Raw genomic sequence first — 11777 nt, forward strand, 5'->3', positions numbered from 1 at the left:
CAGAGAGGAAACTACTTAGAGTAGGGGGAAAAAAATGAATAAAATTTTTTTAGCAACCCAGCCAGAGACAAATGTAAGGTAAATACATCTGAATACAAGGACGTAATGTAAATGTTGAAACTATGAGAGGGTAAGATATTTTAAAGTCAGTAAGAGACCCAGAATAGCAAAGGTTAGGATTCAATAGCCGCAGCAATTCCAGAACCACAATGCTTTATGGCATAAGAGGAATTTTAGGGCTTTAGACTCTCTGTCTGTTATATTTCTAAGTTCTGATTTCCATTGTTGGCTCATGCATCATACATAAGAATTTGGACAAGACCTGCTAAATCCTTCAGGTAGGTCCCATTATAAATTCAAGCATAACAGAAGACAACCTGTGGTTATCACCATATTAATAGAAAAGGTATTGATGCTGACATTTTTATTGAGTAAGATCTTTCTACTGGTTAAATGATGACAGAACTTTGAGGATCTGCCTGAACTGTTGTTTTGTGGACAGGGACATACACTTCTGGTAAAATAAAAACTGCAAAGGCATCCAACAAAATCAGGTTGTTACCATGGAAGGTCAGGTAGCTTTCTGAATTTGAAGCAATGATCAGAGGCAATGTTTTCTCTAAGATAAGGTAAAAGATCTTTCTTTAAAAAAAAAAAACCAACCAAAAAAACCCCCCTCAGAAAAATAAAGGCATCAAATGCCTCCCAAAGATAGATTGTTATTACTAATTCCTATGTGTTGAGGCTGTTAGAACCTCTGAGATCCCAAAAATGTTGAGCTCACAGTATACACCCTTCTCCATTTTCCATTTCAGTTTAATAAAGAATAGAGATCTCCTCATGCCAAAGCTACAAATTACTCAACTTTGCCCCAAAAAGGAGTTTGAGGCGTGACCACTAGCTTTCTAGTGGCCCAAGACAACAAAGCGAATTTCACCCAATGAATTCTCTTTTACATAACACTATAGAGAGTGGTTGATATAATTTCTGAATTTCGATTCTGAAACAGGCGTCATGCTTGCACTTACTGCAAAAACCCTTTAGCATTCAATAAGAAAAAAAAATCAGAACTGGGAAGCATGATTTTATCATTTCTCTACCAATAATCTGGTTACTCTTTTATGGAAAGAAATCAATGAACTTTGAAGATCTCTCTCAAGTCACAACTTTATAAACAGTTTTATCACAGCAACAAAATAAACAGTTTATCATTTCTTTTGTATAGTAATACAAATGTTAACTAGTTGAAACTCTCATGAGAAAACATTTTCTAAGTACTATGTTTATATTCTAATGTATACAATTTTCAGAGAACACAAGACTACAGACAGTAAAATACTAGAAATATGAGAAAATACTACCAAAATAATTTTACACAATAATCCTGATGACTTTCTATATGGAGCAGTTTTCAGAAAACAAGTCTGCAGATCGTAAGTTTGTAGACCAATACAGTATCTGGTGCTCTGGAAGTTTGAAACTTCCTTAAGCAAGCTTCAAAATTTCTACTCATTTGGAAATGTAGGCACTTAAAAACGTAACCACAGGGACCTGCCTACATCTTCTTTAGATTTACAGCCTGAAACAACCAACAAAGGGTCACTCCTCCTGTTTAAATGGAGAAAGCAACAAGGAACATGCAGTATCAACATATGTTACAACTTTTATACAACCACTCCTTGCTAAAGTTATCTATCAAGTTTTGGAAGACCAAAATTCAGGTCGAATCACTGCTTAGAGGGGGTCAGAATCATACTAAGACCATCTTGTAGAACGTCCCAACCACAGAGGTGAAGCCTACTTTGGAAAGAGTGCATGTTTTTAGAGAGACTTACTTTTAAAGCTGGTTTTGCATGCAGGAACCATTTAAAGATTTAGTGGACCAGAAACAGCAGTCAACCATGTAACCTACACTCATTTGGAGGAAACCCTGCATAACAGTCTTACTGTCTTCTTTAAAAGTGAAAAAGGTATAAACATCCATCCAAAAAGACTAGTTCATAATAATATGTTTGACTTATTCAGTAGACATACATTCCTTTTTTCTAATGAACAAAAGAGAGAGATCCCTGCTGCTATTGCTTATTTAGTAATATTACCCTTCTATTATAGCTAGTTACCATTAAATCCCAAACTCTTTATTTCAACGGGAAAGGCTTTAATTTTACTTCTCTTGGCACACTGAGAACCATTTTAAATGGGGAAAAAACAGCGGACATGTGAAATAAGAGCTCTGATTTAATGATGTCAACAACTTCTGTACAGTTGCAAGGCCCAAAATATTGTGGAAAAATGTTGGAACGCTTTTTCCATCTAAAAGTAGTGAAGACGTCACTTAAAAAGCTCTAAAATGTATTAAACAGATCTCCTTTTCCACATTAAGAAATGATGATATGATCAAAATGAATTTAGCTTTTTATTTTCCTAATAAATTAACATATTACTCAAAAGTTTTATACCGATTCAGGCATCAACCAGCTATACTCAAATGCTAGCAAACATAATTTTAACAATTTTGTTACAACTGCTATGATAAATTCAATGGAAATACATTGCTTTAATGTTCCCAATATCCAAGTTACAAAGTCTCATTACACATGTAATGTTCCTTGCTGACACCCTGTTCCACATTAAAATTCCATCAGGATAGACCCATAAAGACTTAGCACTGCTTTTTCCTTTTCAGTTTAAGAAATGAATAGAGAATATCAAACTGAACTTTTCATAAACATCTTCCATTATATATGATGCAAGATGAACAAGTTGCAACAGTTACTACGTCATTAAATTACCTTTGGGAAAACATTCATATACCATCATGCGTCCCTGAAAGAACTTACATAGTTGAGTACTGCATAAAACATTTTTGATCACACCATAAAATAATTCATGATAAATTATCATCCATTTTATGATACTGAAATACTCCAGTTAGTAAAGCAAAACTAAACCAACAGATTTGCTAGCATTATGGTGTCAACTTTTTCACACAATAAATGTCCTCATTAAACTGGATAATGTTCGATCAGTCTTAAAAGGAATAGCATAAAAAAACCCCAAACTACCTCAGGGTGAATCTCAAAACTAAATGAAACAGCTGTCTTAAAAACACAGCTTTATTTTGCTTCAAGGAAACTAAAAGCAAAGGAACACCATAAACAGCAATACTCTGTGGAACTATTTTTGGTCGCTGTCAAAGACAGGGGACTGGACTAGATGGGCTCTGATCTGATCCAGCACAGCTGTTCTTATGCTCTCACGTACTCTACACATAGCCCTGCCTAATTGCTGCTGAACGTAATTTTGCACATTTCCATTAAGTACTTACTGACTTTATCAGCCTGTGAACACAGTTAATAAAGTTTCCCAATACACAATCTCATCATTGCTATGAAGTTTCTTGGAGCAATACACCACTGCCTGTTCTCTGCAGTCATGTCTATTAAAAATTCCCACCAATGAATCAAGTTCCCTAGGATACTACAAGATACAAACGAAGGGGAATCTCATTTGAACAGTGAGGTGGGCTAGAAAGCTGATGACAACTTTACATCTTGTCATTGCCCAGTAGCTGAGTACTATTGTATGAGCCCATGCAGCTTACATGAATCATTCTATTTCAGTCAGTCACTAAAACTAGAAGTTCGATCTATTTCATACAGGTCTGTCTTTCATTGATGCCTATACCTGGGAATCCCTGTTCTGGTGACTAGAAGTAGTCATTTTTACTTATTTTCACATTTTCATCTGGGAGTTCTAGTTCTATGGGTAACGAGGTTTACTTGGGGCATTGACTTCAAAGCTCTATATTCAGAAATTGTAATTTTTTCAGCTTGGGGAAATGTTGCGTACTACAACTAATTGGAAGACCATATTAACCTCAAGAAAAAGGAAAGATCTTCTCTCTTCCCCAGATTGTAGCTTCCTTTATAAACATCAATTTCCTTTCTATGGGAGGATAAAAATATGCACAACTATGCTGGGTATTAGGAGCAAGGCAGTTAGGGGAAATGCCTGAACATTGCATATCTATCATAAGGTCCAATAACTGTTGCTGGGCTCAAAAAACTACCTGCTCTTTGGGAGTTACAACGGCTTAGCTATTCACTTTTCCCATAAAAGCCAGCGATGTTCTTGCCTAGTGCTTCAAATCCAGTCCTATGAGTTTGCCAGCCATAAAAGACACAAACATTCTCTGTAGCCTCCGCAAGTGAACAAATACCCAAGAGTTGAGTGAATTCCCCAAAACAATATTCTTCCAGTCTGCTTGAGCCATCCTGACTCCATTCATTAAATGGATTTTTTTCAAGGATTTAAGAATTAAATTAAAGCATTAACAGTTGCATTCTTTAAAATGTTAATCTTGAAAAACATTTACCTTATGATTTTTTCTTTAATAGTCTGTTATGTAAGGAATTTCCTACAGCCACTGAGTAAACAATTACTGTAGTTTGGTAGAATTTCCATTTTTTTTTTGTTTAATCTTTGTACAGGATACAGATCTCCACACAGTTACTGAATGCAAACATTTGCATAATTCTAAGCTTCCAATTTAGGCTGTTATTTATATTAACATAGCTTTGATAAACTGAGTTATTAAGACCAACTAATAATGTACTGTTTTCTACAAAGTGCTTTGAAGCAGTTCTGTTAATTCAGAGAAAAGAACTTTCATTCCAAGTGTGCAGCATTATGAGTATATATACAGAAAACTGTAGGTTTTGCATGCAGTATTACTAAAATAAATCTATGTTTCTCTGTGGGAACTTCTCATATGATAGCAATTCCTAGGGAAAATATATAAAAGCTGACTTATTTTTTCCACAAGACATATTTTTCTCAAAGGAGTAATACTGAACACAGCTGTGGAAATATTAGATATTCAACAACACTATCAACCAAGACAAGAATCTTCTAAGAGAATTATGTAATGGTATTTTTAAAGGATTAAAATTAGGAAAAAGGATTAAAATTGACCTCATTTTTTTCACAGCAATTTCTCCAAAATCCTGAAAGTTGGCTATGCTATTACATTTTACCCTCTGGCCTCATGCATTCTGTTCCTTAAAAACTTTCATAGTTAGGGAACGACTGCCCTCGTGAATATTTCATGGGTCATATCCCCTTTTAAATTACTATTCTTTATAAATATATATGGCTTGCTTTCTTCTAATGCAAGATGGTTCTGAACTTCTTCAGTAAAGCTTATTCACTACCAGTCTTCCAGGGAGAACTCTTTTTCCATTTTTTTTCCAGCACAGTTTGGCTCTTATAACAAAGAATTCAGGAAGCAAGACTTTTCCTCTTTCAATTAGACCAATTACTTTTTGGGTCTATATAAAACATTAAAATCTACTACACTTTCTTGCACATTTCCACAGCTGAACTATAAATGTTTCATGAAGTATTTCCTTCTGGTTTGAACCTGCCACCCACTCATTTCTTTTGTGTTAACCTAGTTTTTGCATTGGAAAAGGCAAAATAATTATCTCTCTCTCTTGATGACGTATGGCTTCAAATAGATCTGTATAACCTATATTCTGTATTTATTTTCAAGGCTATTTTGATAGCCTCTGCTAAAACCTTAAATGAAAGAAACATTGATTAATTCTCCATTTTACTTGAATTAAACTTCTTTCCAATCTTCTGAGCAAAGAACAGCCCATGGTTTTATGTGAGGAGACATGCATCTTTTACATTAATTGTAAAACATACAGAAATTATAACAACCATGAAACAAAAGTATAGTCGCAGTATGAATCATATGCTGATTACCAAAGATGTAGTTTGCTTGTTTAAAAAATAAAAGTTATAGATTGGTAAGCAAGCTTACTTTCTAAAGTCAAAGCTACTTCGTACTGCTGCGGGCAAGCCAAATGGAATTACCCTTTGTGGAATATAAGCGTTCAAGAAAAAAAATAATAGCCTTTGCTTTACAAATTGTTCTACAAAAAAGATCTCATTTTCCATACCGCAAGTTAATATGCAATTATGACATATGTTTTCTTTCAATTTATGTAAGTATTTCCACTGAGTGGTAAAAGTAACTTCTATCATCTAGTGAATTTCTATCTATGATAAAAAGCAGTGCAAAACCGTCCAGGGAACCAAACATCTTAACCAATACATTCCCGTATTTCCAAACAAATACCTTTGAAAATAGTATATTAGGATATCTGTCAGACAATTCTAACTTCTCTGCTAGTTTCTACATGGTTTTTTAGCTTAGTTTAGAAGTTTTTCTCTTCCCATTTCATTTTTTTGTCAACTCTGCTATAACACCTACCACACCACATTGCTGCATGTGCAATGGCAAGTGAGACTCAGCTCATACCTAGATTCAACCAGCCATAGGCCTTTGCTGCCTAAATCAAAGTAACCATGTTTGTTCAAGGCTGTAGCACATTCAATTTTTTTAATACCGCATACCCACAGAGGGAATAATGCCAAGAATGTGTTTGTTACTTTATACACACAAGTTTTATTTTTTAATACGTAAGCACAACTAGTACGAACAGCTGCAGAAGCTCAACGTATTTTTTTCTGGTGAAAAAATAGACTTAACAGCATAGTTACTATATCTGTGACGGTATATCAAATATTGCAGGTTTTCCCTAATTTACATTTAATTTCTGTATTTGTTCCTTCTTATGCTTACTTGTGGTTTTCCCCTACAGGTGAAATGGGAAAAGAATGAATCTTAAAAATCAGCAAAACACTTTATGATATATAAGTAATTAAAGCAAATTTAATTGTCTTTTTTTTAAGTGCCAACTTGGAAAAAATTAAATATAGATTACAGAATACTTATGATTTAATAATAGCATAATTATGAGAAAATAATATTAAAACCATAACAGCAGTGGTTAACTACAATTAAAGCAGACTTTTTCAGAAGTCTCCCAATGTATTTAGTGTTAGACTCAACCTTGCATGACAGAGTTACTGCTCTTGCATCAATGAGACACAAATGAGACTCTCCTATAAAATTCCCAGGAACCGAACACACATCTGAGAACACAGGCTAGGTTATTTAATATGGTAGGGAAATCACTTCTTTACGGAGATAATATCCTTCTTTTTATTAGTAATGTTTCTGAAAGCTTTCATTTCAACTATTCTGAAGTAACAAATTCTGTGTTTCAAAACTTGCAAACAAATTTAGTTTGGAGATCTTCCTGCAAATATTGTTAATTTTTCCATCTACAAAACAGTATATGCTCAAAGTACATGCAAACATTTATGTACCCATGTTCTTCATTAGACATAGAAGTGCAAACTGTAAGCGATTACTATGTTATAAATGTGGTATTTACGGCTTCCATTTCTAACAGTCTATCACAAACTGAGTCAAAGTCATCTTCTTTTGGACCTTTGAATTTCTGTTGATAAGTAAAGTTAGGAAAAACCATAATACCAAATTAAATTAAATTATCTTTGCAGTCTAACATACTTTGAACACTTTATTTTTTCTGGAATACAAAGGACTGCATGGCCATGTTTCTTTTCTCTTAAAACTAGCAACTCAATGGAAATTGATGACAGCTACCACTTTAAAAGTTGCCTTTATGTTCTGAACAATATGAATCTACCAAAAGGTTGTGTATAAGAAAACTTATTCATTTATGCTTCCATATTATTCATACTGTTTGTTAAAGGGAAAAATGGAAAAAAATCAGCATTTGCAGGTGATCAGGTGGTTGGGTTTTTTTAATTGTTAAACTTTGGCAGAGTAAATGCTTGATACTCTATGAGGAAATGTTGTGTTCAGTCCAGCTTGTATTCCAAAACAGAAATTTTTCCCTTAGAACTTATTGTTGGAGTGATTCAGTAGTTTGGCACTGGTTGCAGAGCTTTTCATTTTAACTACTGTTTGATTTTCCATGAAAGAATGTCTGGTGTTTCCAATGTCTGTAAGGCAGATAAATACCCATATTCCATAAAAACACCATGTAACATTATCCAAACTTGTAAGTAGCATCAAAAGCAAGACTAACAATTGACATGTACAGAAACCAAAACTATTTCAAGATCTTCATTCATCAAGCAGGTTATTTTTTTAGGCAGAGCAGTTTCCTGATCCAGTTAAGTGCACAAACCTTTTTACACGACCAAGGAGACGAGCATCAAGGTGGGAATAGGCTAGCTGGGGACTTCTCTAATTGGCACTCTCACACAGAGAAATTTGTATTAATCTGTAGCCTAAGGTAGAACAAAGTTAACTTACTCTCCTAAGGCAACACAAACTATCTGCAACGGTGAAAAATACGATCTGTCTCTTCAGGTTACTATTTTGCCTTTGCAGTCATTCCAGATCACCACATTCTTGCATGCATAAAACACATGATAAGCCTGACAATCACATGGATGCATGTACATGCACACTTCACTTTAAAGCTCTTTTTGTACATGATCTCTTAATACTGCAAGCTATGAATTGCCCTTCAATATTGATATGTTGCTAACAAATGCCAGGGACTAAAGACTTTGACAGCAAAATAAAACTGGATATTTTGTTGCAGTTTCTAAGTCAGCTGCCAAAAATATGCAAAAAAAGTATGCATCTATTAACAAGTGGAAGTTGAGTCATGCATGATAATTAATAATAATGATTATTTTATATATTTACATATAAGTACTGAAGAATCAGGATGAACTACAGAAGCTGAAGAATAGTTTTTCTATACTCGGCTAGCTTAAATGGTGTAGTGCAACTCGAGAAGAGCCAAAACTTAGCTAAAACCAAAATATGTGACTACACTCCACATGGACTGGTTGTGAGCATGAAAGGAATATGTCATGTTATTAAAATGTGGTGGGCAGTCTCCAAGACAGATTTGTGCAGTTGATGTTAGATTCATCACTTTATGTAAACCACATTTATAAACAGTGCTAGAAAATGAAAAAGTACTTAGTTTGCCTTACAAAAACAAACATATACAAGATCAGCTTAAAAAAGAGATTGCAATGTAAGCATTAGCTACGTATGGCAGCATATGCTTGCTTGCTCAGACATATAAAGTAATACAAATATAGTCATTTTCAGTAAAGAAATCAAGATAGCATTTTATATCACTGATGTGATAATGTTAAATATAAAACACCATCCAAATTTTTTTTTCATTTGCATATTTCACCATAGTGAAAGACAGTATTCTGAACCACATCATGCTGGATATATTCCTATGCTTTGCCTCAGAAATTAATCTCCACTACTCATAAAAGTTACGTATGCATTTTAAGGCAAGATAGAATTCTAATTTTCAACCAATTCTTTCAGTGGTGGAAATAGAAATCACTGAAAAGGTCTTAGCAAACAGTTTGACCTTGTATGATCTTTTAGTTATTTAAACATGTAATATTTTGTAGGAAAATATACATACATTGCTTGCAAGGAAAATACCCTCAGACTACTTTCTATTTGAGAGTATCTCTCTTCATTAAGACCCCAACGTCATGGATTAAACAATTGTGACAGACACATTTTTCTATCAGGCTATTTAAAAACAAAATCTCACTATTAATGAAATAGCAGATGCAGTAAGATATCATCATTTTTTCATTTAATAGCATCTTCAACTATGTCACCTCAAACCAATTGCTTTACAACATAGCCAAGAAAGCAGCATTTGATCCAACCTCAGAAGGCTGCAGCTACAGCCTTTGAATGGCTGCCACACATTCGACATGAGTACACTGTAGTCTTACCCTAAGAAGTGAGAGGAACATTGACCCAAGTACCTAGCATCAATTCATTTGATTGCACACTCCAACTTTCATTCAGAACTCCACAGCTGCCCTACTGTGCTGGCTCACGTAATGACTTTGGGTCCAAAAATTAAAGTATACTGGAAATAGTGATTCTGGAGAGAAATTCTGCAATAGTATTTAGTTTTTAGTAAATTGGAAATATGCTGCAAATGTTTAAAAGAACAGGCTCATAAACTAGATTGAGAACCACTGGCCTGTTTTAGTTTTCAGTATTGCTATCAACAGCTAACATCTAATGTTCAGAATCTGGTAGTCAAGAGACCTGAAAAGGTAACTTCTGGGTATTTTTAGAATGCAATTATATTCACAACCAAAATACTAAATCTGTGTCTTGAGATATTAAACAGTTTCATTACAAGAACAGCATGTCAATGTAAGCAATATTTATTTCTACCATATTGACACTATACGTTGTACAAAATATACAGAAAATCCATTATACGGTAAGATGGTTACATTTTAGTAGTACACACTACCACTCTGCATGTCAGCTTTGTTACGTAATATGGCTATGACAAACTTTATACACATAGGAATGTGTTCCTACCACCAGAATCAACTAAAAAGAGAAAATAATAATTTAAAAAAATATTTATCCAAAATGGGATGTTGCTAAAACATCAGGAACGGGGAGCATTGCTGCAAAACTAGAATCAGCTGAAATTGCTGATTCAACACTTTACTATTGAAAAGAAAAGTGAAAAAGAAGAAACCAGTACGTTTATATGACAACCCTCAGGCCCAGCTCTCTTCTATTAAAGAGCCAAGAAAGTGTTGGAAGTTTTTTTTAAACAGCAATTTAATACTAATTTGCTCAAGTAAATGCATCCAAACCAAGCTATTCAAAACACAGGGGAGTGTTTGCTTAGGAAGCTTTGGTTTCTAAATGCAAGCAAGAGAATGCAGATGTATGCAATTTGAGATTTCAAAAAAGCTTAAGATCATCCTTCAGATTTTTATGTGGGAATGTGATTGCTTTTGAAACTGTAATTTCATTCCTTGGGAAAAGTGATAGGGAGAATCTTTATCATCATTAATCTATGCTACTGGAAATGTAACACATGCAAAACCAATGCAGCAGGTAACAAAAGCCTTATCTTGTTTGATATGATGGCACCAAAGTTTTAATTTTTGGCATAGTATCTTTCTCTTCCTTAAGAAAGTAACAGCAGACAAAATAACTAATATGCAACTTAAACCATCATTTTGCAAACAGCACCGCATTACATGTATATTAAAAAAAACAAATAAAATTTCCAGGCTATTTTTCCTCAGCAAGACCAGACTCCTAACATAGAAAGGAGCTAATTACAGAAACAGATGAAGTCAGATGTGCATGCAATTGGATAGATATAATGTATTGTAAATTTAAAGACACAAACTGTTACATTGACTATGAAACTGCTTTAGGTAAACTCAATTAGTCATACATTTCTGAAGTATACATAAACAGGCAGCCTACAAAAGGTAAACAAAGAATAATTCAGTTTCTAAATATTGTGATGTGCATGTCTACAAACTATGTAACAGGGCAAATTCTCAAAGACTTTGTTTTAAGCTCACAACTTCAATCCTTATCACAGAATATTGCAAACACTGTCTCTGTTTTAAATAAAAGATATGCTTTATTTCTCATACACAAGAGAAATAAATTAACTATATTGACTAATGAAATCTGATCTACATTTTACATTCTTGAACCATCTTCCCCAGCCAGATAGTTGTCTACTGAAAGCAAGAGGTAGAATTTATACATAACTACACAAAGTCCTAATTTTATAACTTTAGAAAGCTTTGGCATCATGCTGATCACTATAGGCTATTGGTTTACTCTGCCAATGGCTAAGGTTTTATACTTTTATTCAAGTCACATTTTTTAAAGAACAGTGGCTAATGAAATCATAAATAAGTGTGATTCCATAGCAGGAATGACCTGAAATGGACCTCACTGTACTTCCAATGGCCTGATGTCAACTATTATTAAACTACAGGTTTTACAAAGTCTT

At 34.0% G+C, this 11777-nt stretch overlaps 1 protein-coding gene across 1 annotated transcript in view; it reads right to left on the reverse strand.

Annotated features, from left to right (window-relative positions):
- The window catches only part of CENPP (centromere protein P), a 150612-nt gene that overhangs the window by 56816 nt on the left and 82019 nt on the right, over positions 1 to 11777 (reverse strand). The gene's annotated exons all lie outside the window — the stretch shown is intronic.

Source organism: Gymnogyps californianus, chromosome 13, assembly GCF_018139145.2.
Source record: "Gymnogyps californianus isolate 813 chromosome 13, ASM1813914v2, whole genome shotgun sequence".
In the NCBI taxonomy this organism is placed as follows: Eukaryota; Metazoa; Chordata; class Aves; order Accipitriformes; family Cathartidae; genus Gymnogyps; species Gymnogyps californianus.